This window comes from Cebus imitator, unplaced genomic scaffold (genome assembly GCF_001604975.1).
Source record: "Cebus imitator isolate Cc_AM_T3 unplaced genomic scaffold, Cebus_imitator-1.0 Scaffold107, whole genome shotgun sequence".
NCBI classification, from domain to species: domain Eukaryota; kingdom Metazoa; phylum Chordata; class Mammalia; order Primates; family Cebidae; genus Cebus; species Cebus imitator.
Window position 1 is genome coordinate 5,629,295 of NW_016107422.1, and position 23,929 is coordinate 5,653,223.

The 23,929-nt window shown below is 45.2% G+C and overlaps 1 protein-coding gene across 1 annotated transcript in view; it reads right to left on the minus strand.

Annotated features, from left to right (window-relative positions):
- DOCK1 (dedicator of cytokinesis 1) overlaps positions 1-23,929 on the minus strand; it is a 541,550-nt gene that overhangs the window by 352,553 nt on the left and 165,068 nt on the right.

Genomic DNA, 23,929 nt, shown 5'->3' on the forward strand with positions numbered 1-23,929 from the left:
TTTAAGTAGAGACAGGGTTTCGCCATGTTGGCCAGGCTGGTCTCCAACTCCTGACCTCAGGTGATCCACTGGCCTGGCCTCCCAAAGTGCTGGGATTACAGACACGAGTCACTGTGCCCTGTAGATATCTTAATTTTTTAAGTGACTAAGAATATATTACCTGGATATATTTCCACAGCTATCTGGGATGGAAAATACCTGAAAGAATGCTGGGCTGGTGTCTCAACTCTGGTATGCAGGAGGTAAATAAACAGGGTCAACTCATTACAAGTGAGTTCAAGTTGCCTCATGTGTAACATGAACATTCTGCACCTGCCAGAGGAGTTTCTAGGTCCCGGACTCTACATCCCTGTGACAACCTGATGCAGAAGGCCTACCATTATTCCCTTTCACGGAGGAGACAGGGAGACACACAAAAGTGAAGTCTTTGGCCCAGACTGGCACTGCTGGGATTGGAGTTGGTCTGTGCAGCCCCAAAGCTAATTTTACAAAGCCACCACACTTCAACATCACCAGAAATACAGTCGAGAGGATAAAGCAACTTTTGCTTTAATAAATCTCTACTCTAGAACGATGGAAGCTGTTGTTCGCCGCAGCGTTCACCCTGTCCTTCAATGCCAACCAGATTCCAACTGTCTGCTTTGGGATGCAAGTTTTCAAGACAACATTAAATAGTCATAATTTCATTCCAGTTCCAAAGGTCCTGCTTCCACTACCTCAGAGTTGCTTTGAAAAAAAAAACAGGAAACATTTATTGTGACATTTAATAGCCTGCATTCCCACAGGGTGATTGCTCAGTCTCCGAGTCTCTCACTTGTGAATGCCCAGGGGGTGAGGCGCGAGTTGGCTTCATGCATTTTATACTGTGCCTAGCAAAACATCAACCGCCTGTAGCAACTCTGTAAATACCATTTCACCAGGGTGAATCAGCCACAAACAAGACAGGCCTTTACCGCCCACCTGCCACTGGCCCCCCTCAGGCTGCCGGACTGTGTGTGAATCAGGACCCACAGAGCGCCAAGTGGGGTGACAGCTCCCAAAGCCTTCCCTGCCTGGGTCTTCCTGAGCTCCTAGCATCAAGGATGTCATGGTGATACCCCCAGAGAAGTGGTCGTGCCCACTGTGGCGGGGACCTGGAACGCTAGTGAGCCCAAAATGCTGGTTTAACCCAGAATTCTGCTTAACCAACCAAGATGACTTTGATTCTTATGGTAAATGAGGTTTAGCGAGAACCAGGAGGAATCCACATCTGCTATCAGTCCTGGGTGACTGAGCAAAAGACAGGACAGAGAGAACGAAATACAGAAGAAACACAGGGAGAGACGCGTCTTACACTATGCGTCCACCTGCTCTCCCGAAGAAGGGCTGGTCTCCTCTCCTTCTCCACTCCCTCCCATGGCTGACTCAGTCTTTCTTTGCTCTCCTCAATCCTGAGCCCCACCCCTCTTATCTCATGTCACCACCTCCTTCAGAGAAAAGCAAAAGCCACCACGAGAAAGGAGCTCACTAAGCTTCCAGCCACCCAAACCAAACATAAGACTCCAGCTCCCAGCCTCTGCCTTTGCCTTGGGTTTTAGGGACACCCACTTGCCCCGTGGGGCTCTAATCTCTTCCCCCGCTGTCTGCTGAAGGCCCTCCTGCCTTTTGTACTTCTGTCTCTCTGCCCAGAAGCTTCCGTTCTCACCCATCTGGCTCCTGCTTTCTATAATGAAGCCCGCGCCAGCCTCTCACCTGGAAAAGCAGTCCCGGGCCCCAGGTGCCTCCCCTCCATCAGACAATCCCCCACACTGTGGGCCGGGCCCAGCGCCCACTTCCATCCACTTCCCGCACTATCCCTCCTCACGCCCGCTGCAGCCTGACTCCGCCCCACTCCACATCTCTGTTCCTGCCAAGACCACGATGACCTCAGGCTGTTCTCAAGTGGCCTTTCTGATGACACTTTTGCCAACTCACCTCTGGGGCACTCGTGGCTCTCGCTCCCATGGAGGCCGCCTTCCTCTCCACCCTCCTTCCAGCTCCCTGCGTGGGGCCCCGCTCCCCAGACCCCACCTGTGGATTCCTCGGGTCCCTCCACATATACCACAAGGGAGCTCACCTCCTGCCATGCCCCTGACTCCCAATCCTGATCCATCTCCAGGGTTCCCCTTTCTCCTGAGCTTCACACCCACACCCTACACCCACCGGGCTCCATCCTGGCTGACTCCAGACATCACACACTCACCCTGCCTTGGTGGAAGCCACTGTGGCCTTGCCTTCCCTAGGGATTCCGGTGCCAAGCACTGCACCGCCAAGCCCCAGCCGCATGGCACAGGCCTGGGCAACACACTGGGTGTTCTCTCTTCTTCACAGCCCTTTCCAGACAACCACAGAGCTAGTCAGTTCAGGCTGACTGTTAACTCCCCCAGGGACAAACTACCTGGGCTGCATTGCTACTGCCTAGCACTGGTTTTGCTGCCACAGCCTCCCACCTGCCTTCCCCGCCTCCACACTGACCCCTCACGGGCACTCCTCACTGGGCAGCCAGAGCTGCCTTCTGAAAACGCCAATGGAATTTAGATACTGTGGTAATGCACCCTACTCATGGGACACAGGGAACCTACCCCACACCCGTGGAAGGCCTTGGCTCTGGCCCTGCCACCCCAGGACTGACCCTTGGTACCTGCAGGACTCTCTCCCACCAAGCCGAGCCCCTTCCAATTTCCCAGGTGGGCAAGGCCCCTCTGCCAGCTCAGAGGGCTGAGCACACACTGTTTTCTCTTCTGGAGTCACTGCTCTGTCACCCCATCTGAGTCCACTGCAAACACACAAGTAGACTCGGGTACCCCTCAGTCCCTTAGCTTAGACACACAGATGCCAGGTTAGGAACACGATAGGGTTTGGGTGTGTGTCCTTTCCAACTCTCATGTGGAAATGTGATCCGCAGTGTTGGGGGTGGGGCCAGTGGGAGGTATTTGGGTCACAGGGGAGGATTTCTGATGAATGGCTTGGCGCCTTCCCCACAGTAACAAGTGACTTCCCACTCTATTAGCTCCCGTGAGAGCGGTTTAAGACAGTGGCACCTCCCCATTCTCTCTCTTATTTCCTCTCTTGCCGTGTAACATGCCTGCTCCCCCTTCACCTTTTGTCATGAACAGAAGCTTCTGGAAGCCCTCCCCAGGAGCAGATGCTGGCACCATGCTTCTTGTGTACTTTGCAGAACCAGGGGCCAAAATAAACCTCTTTTCTCCTTAAGTTACCTGGGTTTGGGTATTCTTTACAGCAATGCAAACTAGAAGAATACAGCATCTGGAGACATTCCTATTTGGGCTGCAATGGAAGGTCGACTTGTCTGTATGCCCCATAGACAGTAAGCTCCTCACAGGTAAGGACAGAGCCTATTTCATTCTGCTTTGTCTCCTTCTGTCCTCAGTCGACCCTCCATGACTCCCAGACTGACTGCAAGCTTCGTATATAGTTATGACCTATTTTCAAGAAGCATTCCTCTCCCTGCATTCAGCCACAGAAGTCGCCATCCTTAACTAAGAGAAAAAATTGTCTTCCCCATCCAGTTTGATAGCCAGCCAAGGACAAGATGCAAAGGGGGCTTGGAATCCATCCTACCACAGGCTCTAGCTTTCCTTGGCAGGGGGTTCCATTACCCACTGTCAGTAAGAGCCACACCTAGCTTAATTCACTTCTAATATTGGTTATTCGTCAAGAGTTTCAAGTGTTTGGGATTCTACTTGTGTTTGTAGGAAAAACTTCCAGTTTACTCTGTGGAATTTGGCTGCTTCACCAAATTCAGGTCTCTTTTGAATGGAAAGAGCTGCTGCTTCAATAGCTTGCCAAGACACAGAGCACCCGACAGACGACGCAGGGGACACCTGCCCTGTGGAGAGACAGTGCTGGGTGGAATCTTATCTACAGAAAGACACCTCCCAAAATAAAAATCTATGAACGCATGTGGGGGACCTAACCAGCACCATCGAAGGCAGGCAGTTCCATGGGGGGCGAGGGCAGGGCTCTGGGGCACTGTCCCGGCTCCTCCACCACTCGCTGTGCAAATTTGGCAAGATAGCATTTCCTATCACGGCTTCTCACGGACAAAACAGTGGTGATCAATAGGGCCTGCCCCAAAGGGCTGTGGGAGAAGGGAACGATGTGTTGTGCATGTGACAGCTCGACTCACTGCTCCTGCTCAACATACCTTGGCCTTGGCGACCACCGGCCGTGGCAGGAGGACAGCGTGTGGGCCCATGCACGTGCTGACACGGAAAACCTCCTTAGTGGGCACATCTCTCAGACCTGAATCTTCATTCGGTACAGACTTCCATTTGTAAAGTGCCATCTACACTGTGGCAAATACTGAGTAAAATCAGTTCCCAAGTAACAGAAAAGACCAGGATAGAAATTGAGAACACTGAAGATTTTTTCTGTTTTCGTTTGCCTTTTGTTATTTTTGTAAATCAGGGAAGATCTTTACTTATTTAAATAAAACTGTGCTCGGAATGTGCAAGGCTGTTTTGAGCTGTGGGTGAGCGGCTGGGATGCCAGTCCCTCAGGAGGTATCCACTCCACGGTGCCTCCCAGGCACTGGCAAGGTTCCCAGCAGCAGAGCAGGATCATCACTCATCAATTCATTGGGGGTGAGGGACAAAAGTGAGAAGGAGGACAAAAATCTGTGGGATGTCCCCAGAAGACAGATCTGAGTTTGGAGTGAGGGCCACTCACACTCCCCCACCCCAGAGGTATGAACCATGGACCACAGAACTGCATGAATGCACCATTATGGCCTGGTCTAGACAAGAACAGAGTCCTCTGCAGAATTTAGATGAAGTCACTGATTTTAGCTTTCTTTATTCTTCACCTCTTCATTAAGTTATAAGTGAACTTACCAAATTAATGTTTGCTATTTAAGCAAGTGATTTCTTCAGATTTGATTTTAAAGTTTGGTAAATGGCAGTTTAATTCCTGGCTTATGTTATTCTATGAACTTGGTAAAGCTTTCGTGTGTCCACCTGAGGGGGAACAGGTCTGATTCTACTCGCATTTAGGTCTCAGATCAATCAACACACGTGCACAACCCACTGACATACCAAGACAACATACCTGGGTCCCACACACACAGGAATGAAAGAGGCTTAGAGAGAAACCTAAATTACCACCAAATGCATTGGGGCTCTTCACCACTGAGCACGGATGGAAAGCCAGCGAGCTACAGAAAGATAACACAAACAAAATTAGAGAGAATCACGGCCAGTGGTAAAGCTATTTCTATTTATATTAAGACAGACAGGCTGCTTAGCGTCCCTCGTAAGATTCGGTTCACCTCTTAATATGCAGGCAATCAGGAACTCATCATATTCAGCAATCACAACTCTTGGGAGGGAATGTGAGGTCAAAACTGAACCAAACAGACAAGAACAAACTGAAACCAAAGCTTTAGAGGAAAAAGAAGAAACAGGAAAGAGAAGAAAATGCTAACAAGTTTTCTAATTGCTGAAATAGTTCAGGTTAAAGAAATTATACACACACACACACACACACACACACACACACACACACACACACACACACATATATATATATATATATATCACACACACTTTTTTTTTTTTCCTGAGACAGAGTCTGTCGCCCAGGATGGAGGATGGATGGAGTGCAATGGCGAGATCTCAGCTCACTGCAATCTCTGCCTCCCAGATTCAAGCAATTCTCCTACCTCAATCTCCTGAGTAGCTAGGATTACAGGCGTGCACCCCCAAGCCCAGCTAATTTTTGTATTTTTAGTAAAGACAGGGTTTCACCATGTTGGTGAGGCTGGTCTCGAACTCCTGACCTCATGATCCACCCACCTCGGCCTCACAAAGTGCTGGTATTACACGTGTGAGCCCCTGTGCCCAGCCCAGAAATAAAATAACTTTGATACTTACTCATCTCTAAACAAATGTAATTGTCACAGATCTCATGAGAATGCCAACTTAATCCAAACTGAAAAACAAAACAAAAAGTGTACTTTCCATCTAGAATAAGCTTAAGGTTGTAAGTGTCTCTCTGGCTAAAAATATTACTGATGATGATGATTAATAGATACTATTTTAGAGTAAAGTTCACGTTACATTATTCAGTATAATTATTTTAATTAAATCCATTAGCATATCTTTATATAAGATTAGAAGAGCTATGGGTGATACAAAATAAGTTTTTCTTGAATAATGTATGAAGCAATTATTAATTTACATATTTCTCAAGAAAACACATATTAAAATGATTCTACTTGGAGGTTTTGAGCTAAAATATATAGGGTCCACAAATCCTCCTTTTACATTTAAGTGTTCTGTCTTTGGAAGATTTGGGGAAGAGCCAAACAGCCTCTGGAAGACGAGATAAACTTGATAGGGGAAAATGCACCAAGACCAGCTCTGCCAGCTGGTGCCCCTGGACCCACTCTGATGGAGGCTTGACGGAACAGGATGGATGGCTGGACGTGATGGATTGAGGGAGCTGAAGAAAGGTAATACACAGCACTTTGAAGACATTCAAGGATGCAGCACTACGGTGTAGTGATAGCAGTCCAGAAAAGAAAGAAAGACGATGGCAACAACCGATTCCATTCCTTACATCTTAGTATAAATAAAGACTGCCTACATCTTATGTATTTTCAATCTAAAACTACTCTTTGTAATCAATTTTCTTTGTAAACAACTTCCTTGAAGCTGATTCTGCTTTTTCAAATAGCATTCCCGGTCTCCACTACAAATGCTTTGGTTCACTCAATCCCAAATGCTAATTTAGCTCCTGGGGGACGTTGTTCCTACAAGTATCTGTCTGTTTCTTGACCACAAAACCCAAGCTGAAAAAAGTACAAACTTACCGAGATTCTTCAATGAAGCCAGTTCAAGTTCCTACACAAGTCGATGTGTTATGCCTTCCTCGAAACCTACTGACAATGAGTAAAGGGTCTCTGGGGTTTCTCAGGGAGAAGAATATTGTCTTCACTGTGCAGGACTGCTCTCAGCAACTCCAGATCCTGTTCGTTAATTGCTCCTACACACACACACACACACACACACACACACACACACACAAAATTGCTTAACTGCTTCCTGGCCCATGTGGTTGTGTCACAAATGGGTCCCTGGCACACAGAATTCCTCAGCCCTTGGGTCAGCCTGTCAAGACCTGGTCCATGGCTCCTCTCTGGCCACAGGGAGCTGTGCCATGCAACAATGACTGTCTTCTCTGCCTTCGGCCCTGGCTGAAGCCCCTGCACTACTGTCCCCTACTCCTTCTCTAACAGTAGTCAGAATCACTGTTCAAATGAGCAAGTGAAGCCTGCACCCGACTCATCCTTATTTCCCCAAAGCTAGGCACACAGGAGACCGGAAAAAATATGGTCAAGGATGGAATGACCTGTAAAAGAACAGGAAGGGTCACCATAGAAGCCGCCAGAACTCGGATAGGGCGTCAGGATAGGGCTGCAATGATGGCTTGGAGATGGCCAGCTAAGCAGCAAAAGCCATGTAACGAAAAGCACGAAGCAAGAGGAGAAAGACTAAGTCAACCACAGCACAGATAGGAAGAACACCCTCTTTGGCTCTCTGCTCTGAAGTCAGCGTGCTCTCCTTAACCTCCTACAATCCATTTGCCAGGAATTAAGTCATACTAAATAGGAGCATTATTGTAATCTAGGCAAGAACAGATCTGAATTAAATTACTGAACTACTCTTTTTCTTTTTTTTTTTTTCACTTGATACCAGCACAGTCATATAGCTAAAGAGGCTCACGGAGAGGGCAGCGATCCTTGGAAGAGGCCTCCGTAGCCTCCAAATTGGTGAAAATTGTATACCTGTCTAGACAGCTTCCAGGAGGCAAAGCGTGACTTCCAAATGATGGAGGCTTTCTGAAAAGCACTTAAAATTCAGAAGTCGACAGACAGGAAAATGGTCCAGTTCCACAGCATCTTAAGGGTCTGAACTGCAGCAAAAGAGTTTTGCAAACAAAGAGTGAAGAATGTAACACATCCCACTTGTGTTTTATTCATGGTCTGAATAATCTGACAAAATGAAGCCTTTTGGGAACAGAAGTGGGTGGAAGACGAGTTGTGTGCAGGACAAGAAAGGAAGAAAGATGCAGGAACGAGGCAAAATCACGCAGGCTATTCTGTCTGTCCGGTGTGCGCCCGTCCACCCTCGGCCACCCTCCAACGACCTCACTGTCCCCAGGTTCTAGCCCATCCTACCAAAACACAGACTCGCTGCCATAGAGGATGGCAGGTGCAGAGACAATCTGAGGCAGAAGTAGCTCACAGGGGAAGGGAAGGCTTTAAGGTACAGCAGACAGTGAACACAGAGTGGAGCTCAACCCCCTGTCCCTCCACCCACCGGCAAATCCCTTCCACTACCATTTGTGGTGCATGGAACTGTGCCACGGCCAAAAAAAGGTCAAAACCTAACCCCTGTGCTATCATTTAAATGTCTATCCTCTCCAAAACTCAAGCTGAAATTTAATGAACATTGACACTGCAACAGTAGTAAGATGTGGGATTTATTTATTCATTTAGGAGACAGGTTCTCACTCCATCGCCCAGGCTGGAGCGAAGCAGAACGATCACAGCTTACTACAGCCTCTGCCTCCTGGGCTAAAATGATCCTCCCACCACCACCTCACATGTAGCTGGGACTACAGGCAAGCAAAGAGGTGGGAACTTTAGGAGTAATGTGATTAGGCCGTGAGGGCTCAGCCACAAAGGTAGGACTGGGTCATTGTAAAAGGGGGAGCTTGGCATCCTCTCATCCTCTCACTTTCTGCCATGGGACATCCAGGCAAGAAGGCCCTTAATGCCAGCACCTTGACCTTGGACTTGCCGCAATCCAAAACTGAAAGCCGGTAAATTGCTGTTCATTATAAATTACTCAGGTATTTTACCGAGCCTCCAGTATTTGGTTACAGCAACACAAAATGGGCGAGGACATCCTGCTGCCTGTGAATCCAAAGGAATATAGAAACAGAATCTTTGCAGATAAATTCTAATTCGAATTACAGTAGGCCCATCTAGAGTTAATTTTTATATAAGGTGTAAGGAAGAGAACCAGTTTCAGCTTTCTACATACAGCTAGCCAGCTTTCCCAACATCATTTACTAAAAAGGGAATCCTTTCTCCATTGCTTGTTTTTGTCAGGTTTGTCAAGTATCAGATGGTTGTAGGTGTGTGGTGTTCCTTATGAGGCCTCTGTTCTGTTCCATTGGTCTAGATCTGTTTTGGTACCAGTACCATGCTGTTTTGATTACAGTAGCCTTGTAATATAGTTTGAAGTCAGTTAGCGCGAAGCCTCCAGTTTTTTTTTTTTTTGCTTAGGACTGTCTGGGCTATGTGGGCTCTTTTTTGGTTCCATATGAAGTTTAAGGTGGTTTTTTTCCAATTCTGTGAAGAGCGTCATTGGTAGCTTGATGGGGATAGCATTGACTCTATAAATTACTTTGCACAGTATGGCCAGTTTCCTGATATTGATTCTTCCTAACCATGAGCATGGAATGTTTCTCCATCTGTTTGTGTCCTCTCTTATTTCCTTGAGCAGTGGTTTGCAGTTCTCCTTGAAGAGCTCCTTCACATCCCTTGTTAGTTGTATTCCTAAGTATTTTTTTCACTCACGATTTGGCTCTCTGCTTGCCTATTATTGGTGTACAGGAATGCTTGCAATTTTTGCACATTGATTTTGTATCCTGAGACTCTGCTGAAGTTGCTTATCAGCTTAAGAAGCTTTTGGGCTGAGATGATGGGGTTTTCTAAATATACAATCATGTCATCTGCAAACAGGGACAATTTGACGTCCTCTTTTCCTATGCGAACACGCTTTCTTTCTTTCTCTTCCCTGATGGCCTTAGCCAGAACTTCCAATACTATGTCAAATAGGAGTGGTGAGAGAGGGCATTCATGTCTTCTGCCAGTTTTCAGAAAGAATACTTCCAGCTTTTGCCATTAAGTATGATATTGGCTGTGGGTTTGTCATAAATAGCTCTTATTATTTTGAGATATGATCCATCGATACCTAGTTTATTGAGAATTTGTTGAATGATTTAAACATGAGGCCTAACACCATAAAAACTCTAGAAAAAAACCTAGGCAATGCCATCCAGCACATAAGCATAGACAAGAACTTCATGACTAAAACACAAAAAGCAATGGCAACAAAAGCCAAAATAGACAAGTGGGGTCTAATTAAACTTGAGAGCCTCTGTACAGCAAAAGAAACTATCAATAGAGTGAATAGCAATCAACAGAATGGGAAAAACTTTATGCAATCTACCTATCAGGCAAAGGGTTAATCTCCAGAATCTATGAAGAACTTAAACAAACTTACAAGAAAAAAAACAAACAACCTCATCAAAGGATGGGAACAGACACTTTTCAAAAGAAGACGTTTATGCAGCCAACAAACATATGAAAAAAAGCTCATCATCACTGGTCATTAGAGAAATGCACATCAAAACCACATTGTAGTGAGCAAAGATCATGCCACTGTACTCTAGCCTGGATGGCAGAGTGAGACCCTGTCTCAAAAAAAAAAAAAAAAAGGAAAAGAAAAAGAAGAGGGAGAGCCGCACACACCACAGGAAGGCAGAGGCAGACACTAGTGGGATGCAGCCACAAACCACAGCACACTGAGGACCACCGGCAGCCCCAGAAGCTGGAAGAGACCAGGAAGGACTCTGCCCTACAGCCTTCTAGAGCCTTCGGAGAGAGCATGGCCCTGGTGATGCATCGCTCTTAGACTTCTGGCCTCCAGAACGGTGAGAGAACACGCTGATGTTGTTTTAGGCCCCTCGTTTGTATTATTTGTGACAGCGGCCCTGAGAGACGAACACATCCCCACACCCCACGAGGCACTTAAAGCAAGGATTTTCCCACGATCTGGGGAAAGACTAGGATTTGCTTCCATTTTCGTTCTGTTACTGACCAATACCTTTGTAAATTGTAATAAAAATGAATGTCTGCCAGGCACAGGGCTCACACCTGTAATCCCGGCACTTGGGAGACTGAGGGAGTTGGACCACTTGAAGTCAGGAGTTCGAGACTAGCCAGGTCAACATGGTGAAACCCTGTCTCTATTAAAAATACAAAAAAAAATTAGCCAGGCATGGTGGAGGGCGCCTGTGGTCCCAGCTACTTGGGAGGCTAAGACAGGAGAAGTGCTTGAGCTTCAGCCTTAGAAAAAAAAAAAAAAAGTCTAGAAAACCAAAAGGCCACTTGGATGACAAAGCAGCATCTATCTTCAGTCAAGTTTCCTCAACAGCTCCTCCCATGTCTGTCCTCTTCTTACCATGGAGAAGCAATCAGGACCCATGCACAGCACAGCCCTCACTCTCCTGTCCTGAGTGACACAAGAGGGCAGCCGGTGCCAGGCCCGTAGTGGGCACACAGGGAGGCTGGGGTCCCAGGGCAGGAGAACCATCTTGCTGTGGGATGACAGAGCCAGGACTACAACAAATCCTGACCTCTCCTCCCCCATCCAGCACGTCCTCCTCCAGGCACTGGGCACCTTCTCAGCACCCAGCGCTACTGCAGTGGCCACTCCTGTGCCTACAGTCCAGCCAGCCCTGACCAGCAGAACTCTCCACAATCATGGAACCACTCTATAGCAGTTCTGGCCAGTACGGTCGCCACCGGGCACAGGCGTCCATCAGGCACCTGAAATACAGGAAGGGTGACTGAGGAATGGAACATTTAGCTGTATTTTATTTGAATTTAAATAGGGCAGTGCAAATCTAGGTGATGTACCATGGCAGTATCTCTCAGTCTGCTCTTTTTATCCTGAAATTCGTCCTGGCCCTCAGGTTCCCTGGTACCACCTTGTCATACTTCTTGCCAGAGGATGTACCTTAGAAGCACTAACGGAACCCCACAGGGCAGGGGCCTGGCACTCAGTCAGGGCTCAGGAGCCTCCCAGAGAACAGGGTCCATGTGTATTTGGTCACTCTGAGACTCTTTCCCATCCTAGGTCTTATGACTGAGACAGATGATTTGCCTTCCTCAATTAAAAATGCTGCATTTGGACATGTTTTTCTCGGGGAAGAGGCACAGATCTAAGGTAATTTCTGAAATCTCAAGACTGATTTGCTGTCCTGTGATTCCGACCTCAAGTATTCCCCTTCCCCCTCCCTCTAAACAATGCTTTCTCCAGCTCAGGAGCAAACACAGCATGAGCTTTGACTCCTTGGATCTTGACTCCCAATGAAGACCTTAGGGATCTGAAACCACGAAAGACAGCCCCTATGTTCAACCTACAGATAAAGGTATGATTCAAAAAGAAAGAGGGAAAGCGACCCAGACCAACCTTCACAACTCGCTGAAGTAATGCAGGACAGGTCCATACAGATAGAGCAATAAAAAGAACATCCCTTCTTCAATCAATTCAGCAGAAACAGACCCAGCAGTTTCACTCCTCGATGTATACCCAAAATAATTAAAAAGAGAGGTCCAAGCAGAAGCCCGTATAGGAATGCTCAGAGCAGCTCTGTACAGTATAGCCAAAGGTGACATAAGCCAGGTGTGCACCAGGAGATAAACGGATAATTGCCTGTGGTCTGTCCATACAACAGAATACTACTGAGCCATGAACAGGAACAGGGTGCCAATGCATGGATGAACCCTGAGAATATGGTAAGTAAAAGAAGCCATACACCAAAAAAAGCCAAACGTTGTATAACGTCATTTATATGAATCTTGCAGAAGCTAATTGTACAGACAGAAAACAGATTCGTGGTTGCCAGTGTGCGTGAAGGGGGAAACAGAGAGTGACTCTAAGGGCTGTGGAATTTCCTTTTGGGGTGATGGAAATGATTATAACTACCTAGTGGTGATACACTATAAATGTACCCAATGCCACTGAATTGTTCATGACAAGATGGTTAAAAGGATTAACTTTATGTTATATGTGTTAAGAAATGTTATTAACAACAACAACAAAAAGTCCCATTCTCCACTGCAAATGGCACTTCTTGGGATAGTCACCAGGTAGCCTGTGTGTACTGACAGCGAGTCACCCTCTGTCACTCAAGCTGAGCAGACCACGTGACTGATCTACACAATGGTATCCAGCAGCGACCAGCAAACAGCTGGGAAACATGAGATGCCTGGGTCCATGCTAATGTGGCCCCGAAATGAGTCACCTCCTTAATGAGTTCCAGTGTCACTGCCTGGTGCCCAGGAACAGCCATGTCTTGCCTAATGCAAGCCACCGTCAATGCCAGTGTCTTCATTAGACAAGGTTTCATAGAACCTGCCCAGGAAAAAAGCCCAGGAAGCCAGAAAGGAGAACCACCCCAATGTCCTGGGCGCCAGTCACCGCCCAGAACTGCTGCCCGCACCTCCCAGCCCCAAAACATGCTCACGCTTCTCTATGGTGGTTTTCAACAATCCCCCAGCTGTGTCTCAACAAACATTTTACATGATGGGATTTAGACGTGAACATCTAAACTAACAAATGTTTTAAAAATGTAGTCAGATATGCAGGACAGGGAATTTTTATAAATGCCACCGACCAAGGAGAAAGAAAAGCTTACGGTCAGGAAATTAAAAGTACAGCCACAGGTCAGACAATCTTTTCTCCTCCGAAGGAAAAGCTGGGTGGGGAGACTAAATGGCAGGGTCTCCACACACCTCCACTGGGCAGCGTCTCTGCTGGAGACAGGAGCATCGACCACCGGGAACTCCAGGGCTCGATCCACCTCCACTCCCTGCCCAGGACCTCATTCATAGATCACCCATGGCCTGGAAAGGCAGAGCCAGCCTGAAGCCTGGACTTGGGCAGGGGCAGCCCTCTCTCCTGGGGGACGGAGGTTCTTTCCTATTATCTTAGATGTGGGGGTCAGAATCCTTAGTTTTTCTGAGGTCCCCAGGAGAAGCAAGCACTAAGTCACTGGGAGTGGAGATTGGGGCTGCAGTGAACAGAGGAACAGAAGGAAACAAAGTGGGTTCACAGGAGAAGCCAAGGAAAAAAAGGAGGAAGGGGCCAGGTGGAAGAGGCGCAAGAACACCGAGGGGTAGGGGGCCTGACTCCAGGATGTGGGGGCTTCTCGGGAGCAGCCATGGGAAAGGGCATCAAGAAACACACAGGGAACAGGAGCAAGAAGCAAAGTCCACGGGAGAGACCGGAAGAGGCTGACCAGAGACGAGAAAGCCAACAGGAGCAGAGCTGAGCCACAGGAGGAGCCCAGGGCCAAGGGACTCCATCAAGGGCAGTGTCGGCCACTGTGTCCAGGGCTCCATGTGTGTGCTCAGGGGACAGGATGGCAGAGCTGAACTGAGACAGGGGAGCCACCTGGCTTCCTCGGGAGTCTAGAGGTAAATGCTGGTGGCTGCAGCATGGCTGGGGGTGACGTCTGTGGGGGGTGACCCAGCTAGGGATGGTCTTGTGTGTTAGGGAGAGAGGGTTCCAGACCCCTGATCGCTAAGTAGGGAAGCTGGGGGCATTTCTCTGCCATGGTGGGGCCGTATCACCAGGAAGCCCTTAGATTCTGAGGGGTGTTGAACTCCTCTGGATATAACCTTCCAAATACACAAATACAGGCCTTTCCCTTTCTCTTTTTAGTATCGGTTTTGACCACTGAGGGAGGTGCAGTCATAGGCCAATGGGCAACCATGGGATTCTAAGTCCCTTTCAAGCTGGGTGACTCTGAAAGTGCAACACAATTAAATGTGAGAATCAGGAAAAGGTCAGCATAAATGCACTTACGTGGACTCCTCCCAATATCCGGCTTCCAGTTCAAATTTTTTGCGTAACATTAAAATAAATATAACATATCTTTCGCATTCTCTTTCCCACATGCAGTTTAAACAAATTGTGAGTTATTTAAAAAGCACCACAATCACTGTTATCTTCAGAGATAGTAATGGGAACAAGAGATTAATTTCAATAAAAACAAAGAATTGAAAGACATATATCCAGGACAAATGAAACAAATACAATTGAGGTATCTACCATGCACATAACCGCTAATCAGCTGAATAGCTTTTAATAATTTCTAATGGGTATTTTTAACAAAAGCGCAGGAATGACATCTCTGTTTACAATCAAGAAGAAAAATGGTGTTTTGCTGCAGAAGAATGTCCTTGCTTCCAAAATTGACTGAAGGAAAGAGAAAATGTCATAGAAGACAATTGTAAACAGTAGAATAATAAGTGAAAAGGACAAAACCATGCACATCCAATTTATAAAAGGTTTGGTATTTGATGATTTCACAGTGTGCCCAGACATGATAAACAAAAATATGAGGCCCTGGGTGGCAGCTAACTGGTTATCAAGTTAAGTAAGACTACATTCATAATGTAATCTCTTCCACCATCAGAAGAGAAAATCTGCTGCCATTCACTTTGCATTTGTAAAAGATGATTAAGAGAAAATCAGAGAAAACTTCGCAATTAAACATGAAAATAATTACATTTACTGGAAAATTAATTGAGATGATCATCAGGGAAAATTTAATAATTCAGCAGTGGAGCTTGAAAGGTATAGAATTTGATCAACATAATTGTGTATAAAAATACAGCTATGTAGAAGGAAGCTAGAGGAAGCTCGAGGTGAGAGTCCCCATGTATTTCCAAGATGTGTATTTGTGGCCAAAGCTTCATTATCTATTTAATGACTGATTAATACCAAAATTATTTTGGTTCTCCTTTAGGTAAACGGGCCTAAATGATGCCAATTTCTAGTTCTGCAATGCTACTTAAACATTTTATCAGAGGAACCTCACCAAGGCTTGGCTGCCACCCCAAGCCCCAAGGGACACCTGAGCAAGAGTGGGGGATGTTTCTTGGGAATGGGATCTGTGGCGTAACTTTAAGGAGTCCCCCTTGCCCACCACAGGTTAGCCACTGATTGTTTTCTAGAAAGGCTCGCAGGACCACAATCTACCCTAAAGGTTCCAGGGACCAACACTCTACTCAATATTCTCCCCAAGATAGGTCCACAAAGCAGCACGGCTCCATGCCACTCCCCCGCCCATTAGCATCACGGCCTGAGCCCAGCATGAATTTCTGTGATTTGGTCAACACCAGGCTCAATGTCATAAAACAATCATCTATCTAACTGGATACTCTAAGCATCATAGAACTACTCAGCACCCACTTGAGAAGCTGATGTTTCCTCAGCTGCTTGAAAAATTTTAAGCCCATCTCCTGAAAACTCACATTATTTTGCCAAGTATAGTTTGAATCGAGCACACACATATCATGAAGAAAGTCACTCATTTAGGAAAATGTCCATTTAGATATTTAATGAACATGGTGCTCTAAGCACAAGCTGCAGAGGGCTTTTCCTTCCACCAGCCTGACCACACCCCCTGACCTTCCAGACGCTTCTGTAGTCCATGAACCCCTCTTCTACCAACTCAGCTCTATAGAAATGCTTTTTGTCCCTATGAGTGAGGTGACTCTGGATGAAATAAGAATTTTGCATCACTATGAGAAAATGTCAAGTTTTGGCCATCTCAAGTATTTATACTTCTACGGATACAGATAAAAGCCAGGTGCCTACTTACAACCTGTTATTAATTTAACGATGTATTCCTATCTAATATTCATGTATAGGAATATTAAAAGTAGCTTTGCCCACTCTCCATTTCACTATATAAACTTTTTACATGCCCCTTGGACATGAGTGTCTTCATCACCACCAAAACCCATTTTGGTCATCCATTTTTGTCAATCTGAAGTGCTTAAGATATGGCACTTTTTATGAACCACAAGAAAATTTTTCCCAAGCCATAAGCACCCATTTAAATAATGTTAGCAGTTGTTTTTTAAATTATACATTATGTACATACTCATGATCTTTCATGATCTCTGCAATGTAGCCAATTATTCTATTTTTAAAGTGACCTTTAAAAGGTTTATTTATAATGACATCCAACAATTGTGTTCATGCCAATAAGAAAATGCCAAGTACCTGTTAAATTTCTTTGTTTCTCTTGTATTCATTCTGCCAGGTAACTTCTAAAATCATTCGAAGCTAACATGGAAGTTTCAAGCAAATGTGTTTTTGCATTTCGGATAAAAATGTTACAAGGACTCAAAGAGAAGATTACTCAACTCCTGAGGACTAATTTGGGGGGATATGTGGGGAGTCTACATAAGTGGGTGGTTACATTATGAAGACCAAGTTCTTTTCCTACACCAGCGGCTGGGGGATAAAAGGTCAGGTTTCCAGGGCTGGCTCATAAGACCTGCAGAGCAGTTTCATCCAACTGCAGCATAGCCCAGGACTGCAAGGGGCAGGGGATGGGGGGTTGTGTCACCCTCACTGAGTCCCTCTTGCACCCCTGTACCAAGTCAGGAACTCCTTAAGAGCTGGGGCTCTAATGCTTTTCCAGCACCTCCCATAGCATCTGGCCTTCAGTTGGTATAGGAAAACATTGGATGAATGAAAGCAAGCATGAATAAAACCACCAAAGGCTTTTAAAAGGCATAGTCTCCAAAAAGAAGTCGTGTATCCCAAATGCCTGTGTGCAGCCTGTAACGATCCACAATGTCCCACAACTGGACTGTGATAAAACAAGAAAAATGGAGAAACAATAATTTTATAACAAACCAAATAATGGCTTCTATAATTTAGATCTGTTCTGTATGAAGAGCTCAGGTCCCTCCCGCCTTAAGAAGGCAAAGAGTTCCTTTCTTAAATAATAGGGATAATAAACAGCAGTGGGTATTTGTTATCTTATCACGAACTGATGGATAATACAATTCTCTACTGTCTCTTTGCCCTGATGAGAACATGAGATCAGCTGTATATTACCGCCACCTGCACCCCCTGCCCACTGATAGAGCTCCATGCCTAGAATATTGCCTAGCACATATCAGTGGGCTCAAAAGTATCTGGTGGATACCATTTGTTTAGTTGGCATCGATGTGGTTTTTAATGTCTACTAGTTCACAAAAGCCTGCTTACCCTTGTAAGAAAAGATCCAGGAAGTCACATAATAAAGAAAGCAAAAGAATAAGGATTATTAACTTCCCTTTCTTCCCCTCCAAATTCCAGGCCCAAGGCTTCAGCATTATTACAGAGGCCAGGGGTTGAGAGGAAGAGGTGAGAAACTAGCTTTGGGAAGACAATGGGCTAAAATGCAGAGATTCAATCAAGGACAACAAACAAGACAGGAATGAAAATGCAAGATCTCCCATCTTCCATCCCAACCCTGGCTAAGGTGGTCTTCATGTCACAGCAGCTGCCCCAGGCTCCAGAAACGTCTCCCTCCCACCGCCCAAGTCTTCAGGAGGTATGATGCCTCTGATCAACCCCCTTTCACAGAGGCAGCTCGGCCCATCAACCAATCTCCACCCTCTTTCTCGCATTTTCTGGGGTCTCTATGCCCTTATGGGTGGTGGACAGGTGGAGTGGGGGCACCGGGAGCATCCCTAGGGGAGGACCTACTCTGCACAGAACATCCTGTGAAATTTGAGCTCCATCCCCAGAACACGGTTCCTCATGGAAACCCGTTAGAAAAGTAGAACAAACTACATTTTGTGCAGACATTAGCTTGTGCTGTGTTCCTGTTGACAAGTTACACAAGAAACTATCAATGGCATCTCAGCCTATTCCCAGGAAGGCAATCGTGCTTTGTTGGACAGAATACTGCACCTAAATGGAGCATTATCAGCATTGGTATTTTTCTCTGCAGGCTACCAAAGAAGCACTTGGACACCCTGAGGACAGCCTCAATCCCAGTATTGCTGCCAGACCCATTCTAGGGAAACGGCCTTTTTCAACATGATTAGATTGAATGAGAACGGCTTGCTGGTGAGAGAGGGTCTTTGAACCATATGTCTTTGCTTAACAAAAATAAGCTCAGAGACTATTATAGCACAGTAACTGCAGACCTCTTGAACCCAAGCCCGGTAAAGAACATACACATATTTAACTAGAAATGGCTTTATGTATGATCTTCCTAATTGCAATGTGTAACAATCACTTACCAACAAAGAATTAACTAATTATGAATCATTAGACACCCACAATTATAAACAGGAGATTATGGGTGAAGGATTTAAGGATAAAGGAGGTAAAAAAATAACAATTCTTTAATCATCAAATTGCAGAACAATATTAAATAATGGGATTTAGACAGATTTATACCCATTACAAATATTAATTTTTTAGGGATAATGTAAGGAGACATAAAAATAATAAATATTCTTACATCCAGAATCTCATCACTATTTTTATGACAAGTAGCAGCAGCACAATAAAGTGGTCAGATGACGTCAAGCAATCCTAACCCCTAGGCTAAAGCGAGCTAGAGGGGTTGCCCGTGATTTGTTTTCTCTCCTGTGCCGTAATATACCAAGGGGACAGAAAGACTGCTCAGTTCTGAAGCTTTAAATGGCTTCTTAAAGATTTTAAGCAAATTTTAATGGGTTTTGTTTTTCTTCCCTGTATCGCAGAAATTTGTTGGGAAGATTAAAAAATCACCTTAGGAAAAACAAGAAAATAGAACTCACTAATCATTTTCCATTTAGCCTTTTATATGAGTAAATGGGGAAATCATTTATAATCACATCCATTATAAAGAATTCAAATTATTCCACTCAGTTTTATTATCTATCAACAGGAAGCACACTTCCTCACTATGAAGTTCAGTTAGTGAGTTTCTTAGATGATTAACTCATATTTTAATAGCCGAAGGGTTTCTCAAATCAAAGCAGTAAGCCAGGAGCAAAAACTAACAAAGCAAGGGTGGGGAGAACGCTAGCACCCAAGCACACCCTCAAGGATCACCAGACAAGGAACCAGGCAGGGAGCCAGGACTGCTCGTCCAGCTCAGAGGGGTTCCGGAAAGTGAGGGCACCCAGTATTTTACGTCTCCTCAAATGCCACAGCAGGTACATTTTCAAAACAACTTTCTGATCTCCGGTTCATTTATTTATTTGTCCAGAAAGCGTTGGCGCCTGTGGCATGCCAGGCAAAGTGCTCAATGGCCAAGAGCTTTGCCCTACTAGAGAAGAGAGATTTACAAATGACATTTGCCAGCACGCCTCCTCTATGTGTCTAATGAAAACATGGTGTCCTTTGCAGAGGACTCTGGGATTTCAATGGCACAGAGGACAGACCACCAGGACAAAGCTCCAGAAACCTGCCTCTGCACGGGGTATGGAAGGCTGACTGCTGACAGGCAGGTGTCCTGGTAGAGGAAGAGAACAGGCCTTCCAGGAAGATCCATCCTCGCAAAGACACAGAGACAGCAAAGCACAGCACAACCAGGAAAATGGGCAGTTGTTTCATGCCTGGGGTTGTGCACAGAGATAAGAAGGGAGCCAAGGGGGTGTGGGAAGGGAATCCGGCTGCCCAGGGCTAGGAGAAATGAGATCAAGGCCCAGGGGCAGGTTCTGTCTCCTTCCCCTCCAGCCAGAGAGTTGCTGTACCTCTTGATTCTCCCACGTAACCCTCTGCAAACCTGATATGGTTTGGCTGTTTCCCCACCCAAATCTCATCTTGAATTGCAGGTCCCTTAATCCCCACATATACTGGGAGGGACATGGTGGGAGGTAACTGAATCATGGGAGTGGGTTTTTCCCATGCTGCTCTTGCAATATCATGATAGTGAAAAAGTCTCATGAGATCTGATGTTTTTACAAAGGGCAGTTCCCCTGTATACGCTCTCTTGCCAGACACCACGTAAGACACGCCTTTGCTACTCCTTTGCCTTCCACCATGACTGTGAGGCCTCTCCGGCCATGTGGAACTGAGAGCCCATTAAACTAAACCTCTTTTTCTTTACACATGACCCAGTCTCAGATACGTCTTTATTAGCAGCATGAGAACAGACTAATCAAACTCAGACCCGAACAGACACCAATTCTCAGGACCTGAACAGAACGGGGTATGGCTTAATATTTCTACTTACAGAAGAAGGAGAAGAGGATTATAAGAAAGGATAGCATTTGTTTGTTTCCTGAGTAAGGAAATGGCTCCTGCTGGGAAAACCTTGTCTTTGTTACTACAATTAACCTTCCCCAGCCTGCAGTGTCGGCAGTCACTCATGGTAATAGAGAACTAAAAAGAACAAAATCCTGTAGTTTAGGGATGGATTGCAGAGGACTCCAAAGAGTAAAGGAAAGCAGGGCTCATGTTCACCCTCTTTGAGGTCAGCTGCTTTCCCGTGAAGAACCAGCACTTGTATAAGCGTCGCCAGGGACCAGCAAAGACAGGTCACTGGGGTGACGAAACATTCCAGCTTTTGATTATGGTGGTGACGAGAGGACACTTGGGACATTTTTAAAATGATCCAAAATCAGATACTTCAAATGGTTCTACTTTTTTCATGTAAATTATACTTCAATAAAGGTGATTGTTTTAGACAGAACTCATAAGGGGCCATGACTGTCCATGGCAAGACAGAAGAAATAAAGAGACGGCCTGTTCTGAACCAGGACACAGGCATTTTCCCCTAGCCCCGAAATCAGGCCAGGAAATCCACAGCAATTGAAGCCACTGTCACTGGGGAGGAAACAAACAAGGTTATTTGCTTATGACAGTGCAGAGACTCACTGGGAAAGAGAGGAAAGCAGACAGAAGAGCGAAGACAGGAACACACAAGAAACACGCTGACCCTTTGGATTGGATTTCATGTAAGGAGGGACTCAGGGGACACATCACATTCTCAAACCTGAGAACAACAGAAGCATTAAACCTATGAAAGGTCATTGTCTACTACTAAAGGTAGGAAATCTCAAACAGGCAAAAAAACCTCGCACATAGGGTCACAAATTAATAAGGAAGAATTACTACATGTCCTTTGCAGAGGGCTCTGGAGTTCAATGGCACAGAGGAGAGGCCACCCGGACAAACCCACAGAAACAAGTAGCCTCTATACCGGGTATGGAATGTTCCAAATCAGAGACTTCAGATGATCGCATGTGAGGCAAAATTGCCGGCAGCCCCTCCTCCAAGAAGGGGAACATCAGCTGATAACTGCTCACCTAACACAATCATTCTATCTCCCAATAAAAGGAAATATAAAGGGATGGGTCTTACAGTCCCTGAAATAGTATTTATTTTGCCAAAATACATCACCATGGGTTCAGGAACATTTCAAATAGATATGACATATTTAATTCATAGAGAAAGCAAAACCTCATTTAACTACCTTGGAAGGTCAAGAAGGGTTGAGAGCAAGATCACACCAGGCTCTGAGGAGGTTAAGAAAACAATTATGAGCTAATGACTACACATTTGGGGTTGGAGAGCACAGAGGCAAATGGCAGGCTGGCTAACTCGACCCTTGCTTATGACAAATAAAAGACCAAGGGTGTCATTTTAAAATATTAAATTATTGAACAGGAAAGTCCAAATTCAAACACAAAATGAATAAAGCTGATTTATAATATAATAGCCTGGCATTCAAGACAGGCTGAGAGGCAGACTCGTGTCCACGGTGATAAATTTAAGTACACAGACAGGGTTTCCTTCCTTCTCCTAGAGCCTGTTCAGCTTTGCAGGATGTCATGAGCCAGGTGTGCCATAAAATACCTAAAGGACCACAACCACACTCCCCAAACAGCTCCAGGCAATGTGACATTTTCTGCTTGTAATATGATGTGGCTGCAGTGAAGCAAACCTCAGGAGAGCTGGATATTAAATAGTAATTACAATACAAAAGCAAATATCAATCAAACCCTGGAGTGAAGGAGGGGGTCACCTATGGGGGGGGGGGCGGAGATTAGTGAAAACTCTGAAGAATGATAAATTTCCAAAAGATGAAATGCTATTCGTTTTCAAAGGAAATTATCAACCCAGCTTAGAATGAGACTTGGAGTTCACCGGTTCTAAACTCCTTGGAAGAGATCTGGTGGAAATAAGAGTTAAGAACGACATACATACTGTGGTACCTGAAAAGACTTAATTCTCCTAGCAAGTATGAGCATGCCATCCATGACTTAATCCTGTTTGTAATACGTATTTTTCTAGCAAAGCCTAATTTTCCTAGCTTTAAGAGGTAAATGGCAGCCCAACCACTACGCTAATTACCCTGAATTATGAATAAGGAGGGTGTAAATGAGACCTTGCTACACTAAATTTAACACAGTCAAAAAAAAAAAAAGGAGCTGGGGAAAAGATTTTTGAATATCACATAACTGGCGTGCTAATTCTGAGAACTACGATTAAAATACAAAGGTACATCACTTCTAAAGGCTGACTGCCACATTACACACTCAACAGATTTTTTTATAAGTCTGTCTCTACACACACTTAAATTACTTCCCAATGGGAGCAAATGACAACACTTTGTCCTTTTCAGCCTATGCATAGCTTTCTTTGATGTTCATTGTCTATTTTAAAGAGGTGACCATTTTGTTTGGAGAGAGAGGAGGATGACGGAGAGTAAATGCACAGAGAACTGCAGAACATAGTTTAAATCCCTTCCTTTGTCGACTGAAACAAGAAAATACAGTGGGATACAAAGTTTCACTCTGAAGGAACCAGAGTTGATGAGGCAAATGGGATTGAGAGGTTCAGTTCCAGATGGGAGTATGGAAGAACCACACATAACCCCACTGGTAAAGGCACCCAATGTCCAGAGACTAGTGATGGAGATTTTCTTTAGCCTGGTGTAAGTATGCCAGTGTGTGGGTAACATGAGTGTCAGCATTTGTCAAAACTGATGAAGCTGCATACTTCAGATTTGTGCCTTTCAACATCTATACATTCATACAACAATTTAAAATTCAGCTGTTTTATAAAGCGTTTATTAAACAAACAAAAAGCAAGGGACTAAATACTCCAAATAAAAGACATAGGTCATCAGGTTGGAGAATACAAAAACAATATCAATATGCCACTCCCAACATGCTGTGTTTAAGTATGGGAACAAGGAAAGGCAGATAGAAAAAATGATGAGGAAGAGATTCCATGTTTGGTCTTCCATTCCTGAGTTACTTCACTTTGAATAACGGTCT